Consider the following 17,486-nt stretch of genomic DNA (forward strand, 5'->3'; position numbering starts at 1 on the left):
CAACAACTCAGTTTAACGTGCTGATTTCACAAGCTGTCTGCACGGTAAAATATGTTACTTGAAACTGACAGTCTCTACAGCACATGAAAAGATACATATTACTTTTTGCAACATGTTATTTTTGCAGTTACCTCACAATCTGTACAAACTCACTTGGTAACAGATAGCTATTCATTTAAAATATCAGTCTCAATATTAAATGTGCCCTTGAAATGCTAGTGACATTTTGACAAAATATAATTTGAACTGTAAAATGAATGACTTGAAAGAAGTAATGCATAGGATTTCAAAAACAGTTCTTGACACTACAGTTTGTTTGTCTTTTCGGCTTTTCCCGGTTAGGGGTTGCCACAGCGGAACTCCAATCCGCTAATGATTGGCAGTCGATTTTTATGGTGCCGAGTTGCCTGCCCGACGCCCAACCTTCAGCGAAGGCACGCCCATTCACGCATGTCTTTTGGAGGCCACTCGACCACGGGGAGGACATACAGACTCCACACAGAAGGCACTCCAGCCGGGAATTGAACAGGAGAACTTCTTGCTGTGAGGCAACAACACTACTGCTGTACCACTGTGGCTTTTTGTTCTGGACACTACAGTAAAAGTAAAAATATATATTCACAAGGAAGTATTGAAATGTTTTAGTCTTCCAGTTAAAATAGCTTACTGTCAACATTATGCAATATCAGAAAGTTTGAAGAGCTAGGAAACTGCTATTCTTTGGCTTTATAATGATTATTAGACAGATGTTAGACTCTACTTTGTTTAATGAATTGTGACATATGTTTATGAGGAAAAGCGAACTCAGTTACTCACATTGGACTACACATTCCTGGAAACTCAACTGAAATGTCCCCAAATTACTTGTGAATTTAAGTGAAACTGCCTGATTAATAAGCATAACTTACTTTAACAACCTGAATTCATAAGCTATCTGCTGTATATATGCTACATTATATATGTCACTTGCATATGACAGTCTCTAGAGCACACGAAAAAATACATATTATTTTTGCAACATGCTATATTTGCACTAATCATACATTCTAAAATAACTCAATTGGCAACTGACAAGTTATTTATTTGAAACATCAGTCTAAATATTAATTGTGCCCTTGAAATATTGTTGCTGTTTTGAAAAAACAAAATGGAAAAAGGAATGATTTGAAGAAATGAAGTATTGTACAGATTTCAAAGACAGCTACTGACACTACAATATAAGTAGAAATGTATACATGCAAGGAAAAAATGAAATGCTTTATACACTTAGTTAAAAATAACTTATTGTTAACTTTTTGCTTTATCAGAAAATTTAAAGAGCTAGGAAATTATTTCTAATTTGTCTTTATAATGTTTACTAAAGTGATGTTAGTCAATGACTTGTTTAATGGATTGCGAGTCATGTACAAGACGGATTACTGAATGTTATTTCTGTTTACCTATATTTGCTGAATTTATTCTATTAGTACTGATTTAAAACAAGGGAAAGAAAGGGAAGTGAAATCTATATTTTTGGTCAAGGGAGGAGAGGCTTAAGAGTATTCTAACTGCCAAGAGAACTCTCTAAGATGCTCTAAATACTATTTAATTAATCCTTACCTAAGGAAAGTCTTGATTACCATATAGGTGCCTTCACATTCATTCTAGACCTGATGTGATTACCCATTTTGGAAGCAGGAGGTGCCTATGCAGGATGGGAATTGTCAGGGTGATCATAGTTCATTCTTAGACTCTGCTTTGTAAATCTATAAATATGTAAAAGCACTGCACACTAGAATGTAGGGCACCTCTACTCAGAGTCAGGATACCACTGATAAACCATGTCTTTTCATAAGTGTAAGTTGACGTTGGTGAGCTAAAGAGTGGGAAAGTAAAGGAAGACAGTACACCTACAGTAAATTCATATTTAATTGGTAATCACTCATTGTCTCTTGCAGAGTACTTTTAGTCAAATTATTTTAGTAATAATCTATTTGTTGTTGGCTTATTTAGTGTATGCTCCTCTGTTGCATTTAATTTATCCAAAATGACATATCTGACATGTCTAGGATCTCTTAAGGTTAACCAAATATTAGATATTTTCTAAGTCACCATAATAATTGTTTACACTACTAACATTCCATCCTGATATATAAAATACTATAGAACAATAACAGAATAATAGAATTTTATATCTCTTTTAAGAAAATCTCCATATAATAATTTAACATATGGAGCTCAGTTGATATTGTTGGTTAAATGTATGAGTGATAATCCAATAGATATATCTGTATCTATTGGATTAGGAATGACTTTCATTCCATGTTTAATGGGAAATTCATATTTACTTGTATTTGATACTTAAGATTAATGGTTTATAGAAGTACTTTTTTAAAGCCTGACCAGAATTTTGCCCTACTTGTATTTAAAGAAGAAGAAAAATTACACTTCCAAGTTTACACACATAAAAATAGCATTCAGTGTTAACAGAGAATATGGTATAACTACTATAATCAAAATAAAAAAAGAAGCAAAACGTTTCTTCCAACAATAACTTGAAATGGATTTAACATTCTTATCATTAAATATTAATGGCTTAAATACTGCAAATAAAAGATCAAACTTACTAAAATATTTAAAACTAAATAAGGCACAAGTAGTATTTCTCCAGGAAATGCATTTTAAGACTAATGATAGCTTTATTTGGATCCCTAAGGACTATACAGTCTTAGCTCAATCCTCCTATAGAACAAAGATAAAAGGAGTATCAATTCTCTGGAAGAAAAACATAATCACTACAAATGTTATTTATAAATATAAAGACAAAGATGGTCTACTAGCATTTGTTATATTTAAATTTAATAACAGAATATGAACCTTAGCTAATTTATATTGGTTCCCAGGAATTGGAGCAGGGGCGGTTAAAAAACACCTAGACATTATTTCAAACAATTATAAAAAAAATCTTACACTGGGAGGAGACTTTAATTTTACCTTAGAAGCTTCTGAAGCCACCAAGAAGTCTTTTCGCATACCAACTATTTCAAAATCCTTAAAAAGATGGATTGATTCATTTCATTTAGACACTTTTAAAGTAAAAGATGATAAATCCTTATTATTTTCCCATAAAGGCCATAGATTTGGAACACAAACCAGAATAGACAAATTATTCGTAGTTCAAGATATAAAAACAAAAATCACTTCTCAACAGTTCCATGCCCCTTCTCAGATCATGACTCCCTGATAATGAAGCTCCAAATAGAGTTTAAACCTTTAATCCTCTCAACTAGAATTCCATCATATATCACGAAAATTGAAGAATTCAGTCCCTGGATGTTGTCAGAACTACAATTATTACTTGAAATGAATAATACAACAGAAATCAGTACAGTCATGGTTGGGGACTCATTAAAAGCATATTTATTTGGTAAGACCGTTAGCTGGTACAAAAACAAAGTTAGAGAGTGGGAAACTGAATCATTAGACTTGCAAACCAGACTCTTGACAGTAAAATCTAAAAAAAAAATCAGAACTGTCCAGAAGTCAAAAAAGAAATAGAGGAATTAAATAAAAAATATAATGAAATTCTAACACACAAAACTTGTCTAGCCTCGGAAAAATTTAAAATAAACTCATTAGCCACCTCCCCCAGATAGCTGCAAGAATTAAAACACAATCTAAAGCAAATAACGATGGTAGCAAATATCATGAAAAGAAAGGGAAAAAAGTATCAGATAGAGGAGACATCCTTGAAGTATTTCGGTTCCATTATATGGAACACTTCAAAAAGGATGATTTAGATACCAACCAAATAAACTTAGATACAAACCTCATTAATATAAAAAAAAAATCCCGAAAACTTAAAACTAGACCTACAAAAACCTATATCCTACAAAGAAATTGTGGACAAGATAAAAGAAAGTAAATCTAACAAAGCTCCAGGGATAGATGGTATAATTACGGAAATTTACAAACTCTTCCCTTCAACAGTAATCTCCCTTTTTCATAAAACTTTGCTAGAAGTTGTCAGAAGCAAAAATACCACCATCATAGAAATATTCTCTCATAACACCAATTCTAAAAGATAATAAACCATCAGACCTTTGCACCTCATACAGACCTATATCATTACTGAATAATGATTACAAAATATTCATGTCAATCCTAACTAGCAGAATGAAAAGCCCACTTTCAAAGATAATTAATAATGATCAAACTGGATTTTTATATAACAAGCCCACACATGATAATATTAAAAGGATACTTACTCTTATAGATTATGTGACTAAAGAAGATAGAGAAACACTTGTAATCGGATTAGACCTAGAAAAAGCCTTTGATTCCCACAACTGGGAATATCTATTTAAAAATTTAGCATTATTTGAATTTCCTCCTTCCTTCATCTTATTACTAGAAAACATATATATTAATAACTTAACCTACATTAAATTAGGTCCTTTCATCTCAGAGTCTATCCATATAATGAAAGGTACTAAACAAGGATGCCCCCTTTCTCCTATTTTATTTGCTTTGGCTATAGAAATACTTGCAGAAATAATATGCAATAATCCAAGAATAAAAGTAATAGAAGTCTATGACCAGTACATATCTAAAATAATGCTTTTTGCTGATATTTTATTAACCCTATCAAACTCCAGACAGTCATTAGGAGAGCTAGAAGAATTAATGGAGAAATTTCATAAGATTTCAGGTCTACACTTTAATAGATCAACATTTCTATTTTTAAATAAGAAAAAAGAACTACAAGTTGCAGATAAATCCATCATAGGAAAACAAGAACTTATGCTAAATTATTTAGGAATAGTGTTATGCAAAAATATAAAAGAAACAATATTAATAAATTATAAAAACATTATTGAAGCAATAAAAATATATACAGAAAAGTGGAACAAAATTATATTAACTTTTGAAGACAAATTGCAATTAATAAAAATAGTCTTATTGCCAAAAATATTATATGTAGCAATAGCAATATAGTTACTTCCTGAAAGATGCATTCTTAAAGAAATAAACTCATGTTTAATAAAAGTTTTATGGTATCCCCAAAAAGAATAGATTAGCTCTAACTCATCACATTAGACCCTGGAAACAAGGAGGATTGAACTTCCCAGAAATAGAAACATATAAAAGCATCTGTGCTTAAAACTACAATAGACTGGATAAACCCAAATGATTTTGCAAACTGGAAAGAATTAACACCAGCTATATTAACAAATGAATTTAATTTGTTAAAAAAAAATTTAATAGTAGACAAATCAAACAAACCCTGGTACATACTATGCATAAGTATACATTATAATATAACAAAACCTTCTAAAGAAACACTGATTAATTATTACATCAGTTCCTTTAGGAAACTTATCAATGCAAACATAGATCTAAAACTTTGGTTTGACCTTTTAACCCCATTTACCATCACTAAGAACTTTTCTCACAAAATATACAGGGAAACAATAACCTCCTGGGAACAAAAATGGATTCTTATGCTGGTTTCAATGTGCAAATAAATTAAATGTTTTAGACATACATATGATAAAAACTGCTTACAATATTCCAACACAGGACTGGTTAACCTTAAAAAGCATTCTAATGTACACTCAAGATTTATGCAGATTAATTAATAATTCCTCATTTAAAGATATTCCAAATCTAATAAGTTTTCTGTATGAATTTATATATAATAGTTGTGAAAAGAAAAATTCCATTTCAAATCTATATAAAGAGTTAATAACATATAAAACAATTCCCAAACCATCATACTAGCAGTTCTTAACAAAAGGTCAGTCATTGCAGTTAACAGAAGAAATTAAAACTAACATCTTACTATCAGTTAATTACACCTCTAACACACAGTACTGGAAAATATTTAACTGGAAATACTTACATAGAGCATTTTAACACCAGACAGAATTAAAAAGATCAGTACTGCTACAAATGTTTTTTGCTGGAGGTGTGAAAAGTCAAATAAAGCAGACTGGATTCATATTTTTTATGAATGTAATAAAATTAAATCATATTGGAATTTAATCAATCATTTTTTACAAGCTTTATTTAATGAATCCTTTACCTTAACTGAAGTATTGATTATACTAAATGTAAATGAAGGTCCCTACCTGAATAAGACAAATATGTATTTGTTATGGACAATACTTGCTATATCTAGGAAATGCATAACCAGAAGGTGGAATTCAAATACACCCCCAAACTTGGAAGAATTCTACACTTTACTGAAGACAACTGCATCTATGGAAATAAAAATCAAAGAATTACGAATCTATCCCAGGCCATTGGTAAATAATCCTTGGAAGAAAGTTATATCTTTGTTGGACACTCTGCAATAATCAATATTGTATCTCTGATAACTGATCTGTTAATTCTATATTTAATAACATACAGTGTATATAACTGAAAGTCAGGCCATTGTAAATATTGTATATAGTTGTTTAAAATGATATTTAAAAATATTATGTAAATGTTATTTTAATTGAAAATAAAATATTTGAGGAAAAAAGAGAGTCTTGTCACTTTAGATGACAAGGAGATGAAGTTAGACATTTGAGTCTTGGTAGGTGAGTCTGAGAGATCAGCCAAAAGCTTAGAAACCTGAGTCAAAAGGGCCTGGGCATACTTAGACATGAAACAGTTCCAGGGTGTGCAACAGGGCATTTGATCAGAAATGTGCCCCCTTCTGGGACATTACAAAACCTGTCAGGCCTTCAAGGAGCTGGGGGTTGGGATTCAGGATTTTTAGAGGCTGCATAGAAGGCATCTAGTAAGGCTGGTAAGACTGGCAGAATGTGAATGGGTGTCCATTTGTAAGAGTTCATAAAACCTCTTTTGAAACTCAGTCATTACAGTGGAGTCACATTTAAAAAACTCTCTCGTTTGAGAGATGGTTTCTCCAAAAGTGAGCTCCTCTCCAGGGGATTCTGCCTCAGTAGAGTCCTCCTCTGGGGAGGCATACCCAAGAGGAGAAGGCATTTGAAGAAATTGAGTCCTCTGAAGAGGAATCTGAAGAGTCTTCAGCTTCAAGGGGTAGAGGATCTTCAGTCTTAGGCCTAGGACTGATAATTGGAGAGGCAGCTGGAGAGGAAGCAGCCACTGAAGGCATTAAATAAGCTCTGGCAGAAAGCTTGACAATCAGGCAGGCTTTCATAAGATGAAGAGACACGTTTTGTCTTTTGTTTTCTTTTTAAGGAAGAGACAGGTGTGGAGGGCATAGGACCTCAACTCATATACCAGTGGATGATCCGGTTGGGATGTCAGTTGTGAGCCGAGGTTCCCCTTCATCATCAGCACCCAACGTCTGCATAACCTCCATGGACATGCTTTCAGACCCAGGTTCTGTGGCCTCCAAAATGGTACCCACTATACCTGAATCAGACAAATGTTAGCCACAGGGGGGACACTGGGTGGAGGAGGTACAGCAGTAGGTTCAGGTCTGGAAAATTTGGCCTTCATTTTTGGTGGCTCGATGGTCTGATCAGACGGTCCTTCCATCACAAGAGCCAAATAGTAGTTCAAGGCATGCAGATGGCTGTGAAGAGTCTTAGGAATGAAGGCCTGAAAAATCAAGCAGGTTTTATGGTCGTGACTGGGCCCTAGGCAGAAAAGGCAGAGGTCATGGGCATCCTTATGGGGGATATGACATCGGCACCTACACTTTTCTTTCCTGGATGACATGAACCCGAGCAGACATGCAGTGACCAAAAGAAGAAGAAAAAAGGCCCCAACAGGAAACTTATCATAAACACAAAGAATCCAATGGCAGAGATGGCAGGATGAGCTGACGTTTGACTGGCAGCAGAGAAGTTCTAGGGGAAGGTACGTGCAGACGTCACTTTTATGGTTCACACTCCCTAAGCCCAATGTCAGATGTCCCATGTACCTCACAGGGACTAAAGTTTTTGGATACTGTCCGGATGATCAGGAATAAGACCGGAGATAACCCAAAGGTTTGAATACTGCAACATGTGAATAGAAGGACATCTGGGTGAGCATGTTATTGAAGGACCCAATGGGGATAGACAGGGTATAAGAATCAGTCTGGGCTGCAGAATTATGGAGAATAATAAAAAAAAGAAAGAGAAGGAGGGTGCAGAAGAGCTCATACCAGGGTGAGCAGTAGAAATAGCATTAAGGGAAAGTAGACAGGAAAGGAGAAGAGAAACTGGGTACACCTAGGGTAGAAAAGGTCAGGAAAGATTTGATCTGAGTAGTTACCTGCCATTGGAGAAAGAATTAGAGTGTGCTAAAATCTGGAGCAGCAAGCAAAATATGATGTAGTGGTAAGTTGAGATATTGTGAAAAGTAGAAAATATAGGACGGTAAAGGAAAGGAAGGACTGGAGGGAGAGTTATAAAGAGTCACACCGGAGAGTAGTAAATTAGGTATGGCAGATCCAATTCCAAAAGGAGGACATAGACTTTATTAATGAGAAAACGGTGTAGTACAAATGAGTAGGGGAGTTTAGAAGGAAACAGTTAAACTAATTTCATGTTATTTATAATGGGAACAATGTAAAAAAGATAGCATATATAGATTGGTCAGTATAACAGAATGGTGACACAGGTGGAGATAGGAGGAAGCAGATATCTTTGTATGAGGGGGAAAGTGGATCGGGAAGAATATTTTTGTAGGGCAAATTGCAAATGATTTCTGTTTTTGTAAATGATGTTTATGATGGGTGCACCCTGTAGGCTGAATGTGTTTAGAAATTAATTACTGACAAAATATCAATAAACACTGAAGAGAAGAGATGAGGTGTAACATATTACGAATCCAGTAAACACAAGGATTTCATCAGTTTGTTTAAAACAAAGCAGTAATATTAAAATGTTAAACCAAGTGATTTGTGTTTTGTTTCATCAATCAAGGTAAGCTCATTGTCAGATACTACCAACCACTGTGATCAGCACCTTGACCATAGCTAGTGATATTATTATTACTGTTGCTATTATTATTTATTTCATTTTATTTTAAACTCATTTGTATTACATTCAACAAGAAAAAAATAAAGAACATGCATGAAACCCTTTATAGCCAAATAACAGCAGCATTAGCAGTTCAATATAAAACAGTAAACTCTTAACAAGTAAATTATTATTGCTGTTGATTGCTTATTTATACTGGTGCTCACTCCTACTTGACTATTATTAATTCATAACAATCAAAACACACTTCAGTTATAAATTATATGGATAATTAATATTTGGTGATGTGTTCTGTTGGCATATTTTTTTGGCTCTAAACAGAGTTATTGCTTGATAATCATTGCCTTTTTGTTTTGTTTTTAGCACTATTTGCAATGAATCTTTGTCAGCTTGTTTTAATAACTTAAAAAGCATACTAGAATAAAGTGATATCCCAGCTAAAATCACTTATATAGTTCCTGAAAGTAATGTAATTAACCCTTCAAGAATCATTATTTGTCTTGTTATTGCAATTAATCTGTATGAATGGTATCTTAAATACAAGAAATAATATCAAAAGTAGTAAAAATATGCGAATAGAATGTTAGGTTCATATGTTCAGTGGTTTATAGGTTATACCTCTGAACCTCTTAGTGCAAGAAATCTGGAGAAACCCTAAAATATTGGGTGCAGAAAGGCCAGAATATAGGGATAGATTTTAAATATTGCGCTTATGAACTTAAAAAAATTGCTAGAATAACAGGTTTTGTATTAGCATGCATTTTCTAAAGGATATAAAGTCTAAAACTCAAATGCATGTCATTATTTAGTGACGTCAATCCTCAGTAATTTGCAAGAAAACAACAAATGTTATTAGGAACACACCAAAAATATGAACCAAAAATCTGGACATTCTAGGCTAACAACCACTAGGGCTCTTAAAAGCCTAGCCGTGCAACCTAAATGTGACTCACAAATTTGATATATACTTGATTTATTTGGTGTGATTTACTGACTGCCACTGTCCATCTGCGAACCAAGAAAATGCTAAGGTGCTGAAGCAAGTAAAATGCCGCAAAGATGAAAATGCAAACCATTTTATTAAACATTTAAAACTTTAAAAACATGGATATAAGCACTTTCATCCACATAAAAGTGAACTTTTTTGAATAATTAACACATTTATATACCATTAGTTTTAATCATGATTGGTTCAGACAACACCCACCTCCGTTTTTTTACATTCTAAAAAAGTGCAACTGTTTTCTTCACACTCAAAGCAGATCAAGTAAATAATATATTAAACACTCAGAATAAAAAGGGGAAGCCCTTAGGGGCACAATGTTCAAACCTGATACAAAATTAAACAGCAATAATTCAAAACTGACTATTTAGTGGTTCTATATATAACTAAAACCTAATAATTGTCATAAATACATAAACTCTATAATGTATTACATATAAAGTAAAATCATCCTGTAATTTAGTATACTAAAAAGATAGTATATTTATAAAGAAGCAATGTAAAAAATTGAATTGATACCATAAATATACCTTAAAAGTATAATTTAAGAATATAAAAATATAATATAATGCTCCAGACACTTGTATAAAAACTTAATATATGTATATTTCCCATTAAACTTGGTTAATTGAGATCCAAGTAAGTACAAAAGTTAACACTATTTTCAGTATCTAATCCATTCTTTTAGTTTTACGAGACAGTTAACACAGCATACATCATTAATACCTGGCCAGCAGCATGCATTCAGTAAAATCTACTATGTCAGTTCCTTTTTCTCCAAATATAGTGACCACGGTCTACCCTGAGAATTAGTAGTAATGCTGTCAAAAGCCATATATTTAAATTGATGCCCTGGAAACTCATAAATATGTTTGGTCAAGGTATTAGTCAAATTATCTTTCCTGATACTGTACTTAAACTCATAAATGCGCTCCCTCAGTTTAAGTTCTGTTTTACCAACAGAAAAACATGGGCAGTCAGTACATAAGGCAAAGTAGACTACCCCCTTAGATTCACAGTTAAATTTGTCCTGGAGCTTACATTCAAAACCCCTTAAATAGACGGAGGTACCTGTATGCACCAGCTTACAATAGTTACAGAATCTGCATTTCTTCATTTCTGGCATCAGGGATCTCCTTTTGGTTTTTACTTTTTCTAATAAGTCCTTATAGTTAGACCCCCTAAGAAAAACTCACTGATTGATCCCCTACCATATTCCTAATGTAAATATTTTCTCCTAAAATGGGCCAGTTTTTATACAGTATCATTTTCAAAATTTGGTACTCATAGTTGTATGTAGTTATAAAAGCCATTCTAAACTTGTTACTAGTATCAGTAATGGGTTGATTAAAATTATTAACCTCATTAACAACTGGAACATAATTATTGGGGTCATCATTTTTATATTTGTTATTCAAAATTAGTTTAAAATGCCCACTACTTCTTTTAGGTTGCACCTCCTCTACCAGCTCATGCAAAAGGTCCGCTGGGTATCATGTTTTACTAAACATTTTGGTCAGTAACATACATTCCTCCTGGAATTGGTTGTCAAAGGACACCATTTTGGCTGCCTTCACTAACTGACCCTTAACAACAGATCCCTTCTGGTGATATGGATAGCCACTAGTGAAGTGGAGAAAGGTATTTGAATACATACTTTTTCTATATATCTGGGAAATATATCTTTAGTTAATTCTACCTTTCATTAGTAAGACATCCAAATATGGAATTTTATCTATATCACAGTCATACGTAAACTCCAAAAAGTCAGAATTATCTGAACCTTAAAAGTCACATATGTTATAAGGATATGCCATCTAGGATGTGTCTGAGACCTTGTAATAGATTCAGAACTTTCCCTTGCTACAGCTGTTCTTGTTGTAGCACTATTTGCAGTGATAATAGCTTTACCCATGCCTTAACAGGAAAGACCTTTAGAGTTAAATGTTTTGCTACATGGAACACCCCTATTATTATTTATTTAGCAACCTGTAAGAGCTGCACAAGCTTCTATCTAGGGAAGTCAATTTGAAAATTGAAAGAAAGGTTTATTGAGCAAAGTCAGAAATACATAGAGGAATAATGACTAATGTGTTAGCAAAACACCTGGCCGAGAAGGGAACACACCATGAATTTGTGTATAGGTTTATTGAGCAACTCTTTAAAAACCCTAGAGGTGGTGATATTAATAATAAATTAGAATTGAGAGAGTATGACTGGATTATTCGTATGCAAGTAGATCACACATCCAGAATTATATAAACCTGTACTTAAACATAAACAAGTATCTCTGAAAAAGAAGTTTTATTCTGTCATTACTATTTTTAATGTATGTATCTTTGAATACTTATTCTATATGGTTAGTTATATTAATTGATGATGTGATGTGGTTGGCTGGGCTGTGTCTCATGTTTCTTGTGAATGTTAGTATTTAATGCAGACTTTTATGCATAATTTTACTACACTGGTGAAGGATTTTTTAATCTGAAAGCTTTGCTGTTTATTATTTTAATAAAGCTCTTTTAGAGTTGCAGAGTCTGCCTTTTTATTGTTGAATTTTTGATTACACATCCACAGGTCCAAGTAGTGCTTAAATAAGGATAGGGAAGACCTCTGCATTGGAATCTGTTCCAGAGAATGCAAATTCTTTGACAAACATAGCTGTCTCCCTAGCGTGTCCTATTTATGTTACATATAAAATTGAGGTCTTTTAATCTAGTAGTTCTGATACTGTTTCTTTTGGGGAGATGCAAAAGATTCATCAAGACAGGGTCCAGGGATGCCTTGTAAGCCAGGCAAAGATCACCCCTAGGATGTCTGTATGATACTGAATAAAGAGTCAGGGCTTTAAGGCAATCAGCATAGGACATTGTGTTTACTCCCTGTATTCTTTTTGTAAGGAACCTTCATGGACATTCCAGTTGCAGAATGTGTCTGGACAGGTACTTACTGAAGAGGGGCATTTATACTCTATGATGGGAATGATGAGGGCTGAGGACAGTGGTACGATGACCTCTCTGGACCTAGCCACCATGCTCTTGCTTATAAGTTGAGCAACATAGAAGGATTTTCTTATCACCTTGCATGTATGTTGGTTGAGGGCTAGGTTACTAGCTACATGAGTTCACAGATCCCTGATTAGTGAATCAACTTTTAACGATGTTTTATTGATGACATAGTTATACATGAGGCAGACTTCTCAAAAGGTACTATAATGCATTTCTTGGTATTGAGATTTAAGCCATGGCTTTGGCACCAAGCGTCTGTCTGTATTAGACCTTTCTGAATGGTGATCCAGCTAGCTATCTAGCTTGTTATAAAGGGGTTTATACTTAGTTTCATGAGTATGCTGACAATGCCCAAGTAGGGCATTGTATCAAATGGTTTACCCAGATCTAGGGAGGCGGTATGCACTATTTTCCCCTCATCCATTACCTTAGTGATCTTTCAAAGAAGACCACCAGATTCAGTGACCATAACCTTCCTTTAACAAAGCCAGACTGGGATGGATCCAGTAAAAACAACAGCCAAAAGATCCACCAAATAATTTATTTTGAACTCTGACGTCTCGGTTTGCTGCTTTGGTTGTTCCTGTGGGATGGATCCAGTGTCTGGAGGTCTCCTATGTCCTTGTTGATAATTTCATGATAATTCTGTCCATGGCTTTGCAAATAAGACTGGTCAGACAATTTTTTGCATAATATGGGAGTCTTATGCCTGTTGTTGTGAAACTCTCTTTCTACATTAGGGATACTGAAGAATTTTTGGAAAAAAATTACAGACATTAAATGGGATATGAATATGTATTGGTCATCTCTTGATGTAAAAAGTGTATATACTAACATACAAAATCTATTAGTAATACAGGCTTTATATTATTTATTTTTTGGGGTGGGGATAGTCCCTTATCTAATTACACTGTGAAATTAGTACTGTTTTGTCTTAATAATAATTTTTTCACTTTTAATGGTGAAGTGTTCCATCAAATTCAAGGTACAGCTATAGGGCAGTTTTTGCCCCAATGAATGCTAACATAGTAATGGCAAAGTTTGAATTAGAGTATTTGTATGATCATAGATTTTTTTAAAGACCTGTGTAGTGGAGTACTTCTGCTACATTGACAATTTAATTTTCCTTTGTAGTGGAAGAAAGAATGAAAATTATGAATTTATACAAGATATTCAAGTTAACCAGTTTGGTTTTAAGTGTGATGGGATACAAATAGGAATGCAAGTTACTTTTTTTTAGAACTTTACCTGAGTGGTTTGACATGTGGACAAATGTATACTTCACTACACAGAAAATTAGAAGAGGGAATATATTTTTATATGGCACTAGTTGCTACCCCCTCATCTTATTAGTGCGTTACCATATGGAGAATTTTTAATGTTAAGTAAACGTAATCAGGACAATATTTTTTGAAAGAGTTGCAATATACAGCAGACGTTAGTAAAGAGATGATATGATAAAAAATAGCTGAAGATTCTATGCAAAAAGTTTTAAATAAAAGTAAAGGTAAAGAACTGATGAGAAGTAATAATCTTCACAAAAAATTAGATAATAAGCATCTGACAATTAACCATAATTTTATAGGAAGTAAAGATAAAGAAGGTAAGGATACTTATTTTCTACAGTATACAATATATTGAGGGAACAGATAAGTAAACTGTTAAAGTATTACTGGCTCATTTTATCCAAGAACAGAGATCTTAGCAGTCTGATTAGCAACTTTCCAAGTATATCTTATAAGAGGGGATGCAATTTTGCAGCTATGGCACTACATAGTAAATTTATTGTACCAGATAATAAGTATAACCATCAAACTTCTCCCTGGGTAAGCAGTTTTAAATGTGGTAAATATTCTGTAAATAAGTTTTGTAAGATTAATGGTGTGAAATTTTATCCTAGAAATTAATTCTCATGAAACACAGTAAGTATTGTACATGCACTAAAATGTTTGTATGAATTATTTTACATAGGGGAGAGTCAAAGGGCTTTTAAAATGCGGTTACAAGAACATAAAAGAGAGAGATATCAAAAATGGAAGACTGGAAAGCCCTTTAGGGATGCACTTTAAACAATTTCATGAAAATAACCCTATTTTTTAAAGGCTTGTGTTTTACAACAGATTAATGTTGGCATGGGAGAACGCGGAAATTAAAGACAAATTGCTATATAAAGAAACTTTGTTTATATTAAAGTACAAAACTTTGATGCCATTAGGGTTAAACAATGAATGTAATTGAAAATACATTATTAAGTAATTAATGTGTTATTAAGTAATTACACCTGCACTGATGCTGCTTCCCTTTTGATCTGAACAATTTAAGTGCAACTTGCTTTTTATGTGTTTGTTCTCCTTGAAGGCTTTTATGCCAAAGTAGCAGAGTTGAATAAAATGTGCTATTTCTAGAGACTGCAGCTGTTGTTTTTTGTTTCTGTTAGTCAGACTAATGGGTCTGTAGTTTCCAGGATCTGTTGAGGTTCCTTCTTTATAAAGGGGGATGACTAGCACAGTCCTCCATTCACATTCACAAAGCCTGCTTTAAGATTATAGTTAAATAATGACTTCAGGGGTCCTGATAAGTTGTACTTTGGTCTATTCAGGTGTCCTGGATGTTATTGGGGCCCACTGAGGCCATGTTCTTGGATTTAGTCAGTGCAGCTAGTACATGCTCCCTAGTTATAGTTGAAGGGGGTTATGTTTTTAGGGAATTATTGAGGAGAATTCTGTGGTTGAGAGGGAGTAAAGTCAGAATTGAATTTGTTTGTTAACAGATTCTCTATAGTGCCAGGCTGAGTGAATGAGACACTATTAACAAACAGTTCAGCACATTGCTGTGTGCTGCCCTTGAGGTTTCTGACATAGCTGTAGAGGGCCTTATCATTATCTTTTACCTGGGAGGATATCTTTACCTCAAAGTTTGCTTTGCTTGGCCTAATTAATCCTCTTAGGTACCTATTTACTTTGATGAGAAATTTTTTATCTTTATGTGAATTACCATTCCTAATTTTTGTCATACTTTTTTTTTCCTTTTGTTGTATATCCTGTTTAATTTTGGATGCCAACAGGGCAGTTTGTTTCTATGGCTACTTTTGTGTTTACTTCTGGTAGGTACTGCAGCCTCTGTGCAGCCACTGACGTGGCGGTACAGAGTTTCTGAGAGCAATTCGGCATAGGCTGTTGTGTTCTTGGGGTTTGGAGAGGCACTGAATTTTGACAAGCCATCACTTAATAACAGATAATTTGCCTTGGAATAGTTTCTATTATTGTTTTAATGGAATTATGGAGATGATTCTGATTTTGAAGCAAACAGCTTAATGGTCAATCTTTACCAGGGAGGACAGGGCACTTGGGGGGGTGCAGCATTCTCCCATATTTGTGAGCATGAGGTTCAGGATGCTGGAGCTTCTACTGGGTGTATTCACTGTTTGGTCAAGGTTTGTTTGTATTTACAAAGTCCAGGAATCTCTGTGCCTGTAGATAAGAGGCCACATAGGATTCCCATTCTATAGAGGGGTAATTAAAGTCTCCCATAAGTAGGGTGTTATGTTGGATGGTAAGTGTCTCCAGTACTCCAAGTATGCATTGTGAACTGCTTGGGACATAGAGAATGACTACAGTGGGTAGGATATGGTATGGGATTTTGTCTATGGTGATCTGCACATGGAGGCACTCCAGTATGTCATCTTGTATGACCACCCTGGAGGTATGCTTATTAATGATGTACACTGAGCCACCACCTCCTTTTCGCTTTGTCTATGCAGCTAGTCTAGAAGTGTGGAAGACATTGAAACCTTGCACTGCAGGGGTACTCGCTAGTGCTTTACACTACGTCTCGGTAATTGCACAGACATCTATATTCTCAAATATGAGGAGGGCTTGGAGGGAGTGTAGTTTTTTATTTAGACTCCTGACATTGAGCAGTAACACCTTGAGGTTTTGTTCAGTTGATTTTGCTATGTTGGTAGGTTTGTCAATTTGGCATTGCCTAAAAAAGGCACTAGGGGAAGACAAAGCCTTAGCCAGTATTCAAAAGCCTAGAGGGGAAAGGTGCAGACCACCCTTGGCAAAGCAATGTGGCCTGTTGATTATGTCCTCCAAAGATGACAAATATTTGATCCCCTTAGAATGACACCAGAAAGACAGTCATGCTTTGAAATCAATATTTTTTTCTCAAATTGTGGAATCATCCTCATTGATGTTAATATATTGCTCAGTGCCAGGCTCTCATAGCAGCCTGAGACACATAGTCTGAAAGCTCCATATAGTCTAGGGAGGTACATATCTCAGGTCATTTATACCTACATGGACTATGATGGAATCATACTGATACCCGAGTTGCTATGACTTGAGTGCATGCGCAATTTGGCAGATCCCGGCTACAGATAAGCAACTTACAGCTATCCGCTCTTTTTTCAACCTGGTTAGAGGGCATCAGTATACCTTTACAATGGAGTCCCCTATGATGGGAAGTGAGTTTGCTTGCCTTAGGGGCTAAGTGCTTGAAGCTCCACTGAGAGTGACAGTATATGTGGTGTTAGGTGTT

This window comes from Protopterus annectens, chromosome 4.part1 (assembly GCF_019279795.1).
Source record: "Protopterus annectens isolate FY-2018-M chromosome 4.part1, PAN1.0, whole genome shotgun sequence".
In the NCBI taxonomy this organism is placed as follows: domain Eukaryota; kingdom Metazoa; phylum Chordata; order Ceratodontiformes; family Protopteridae; genus Protopterus; species Protopterus annectens.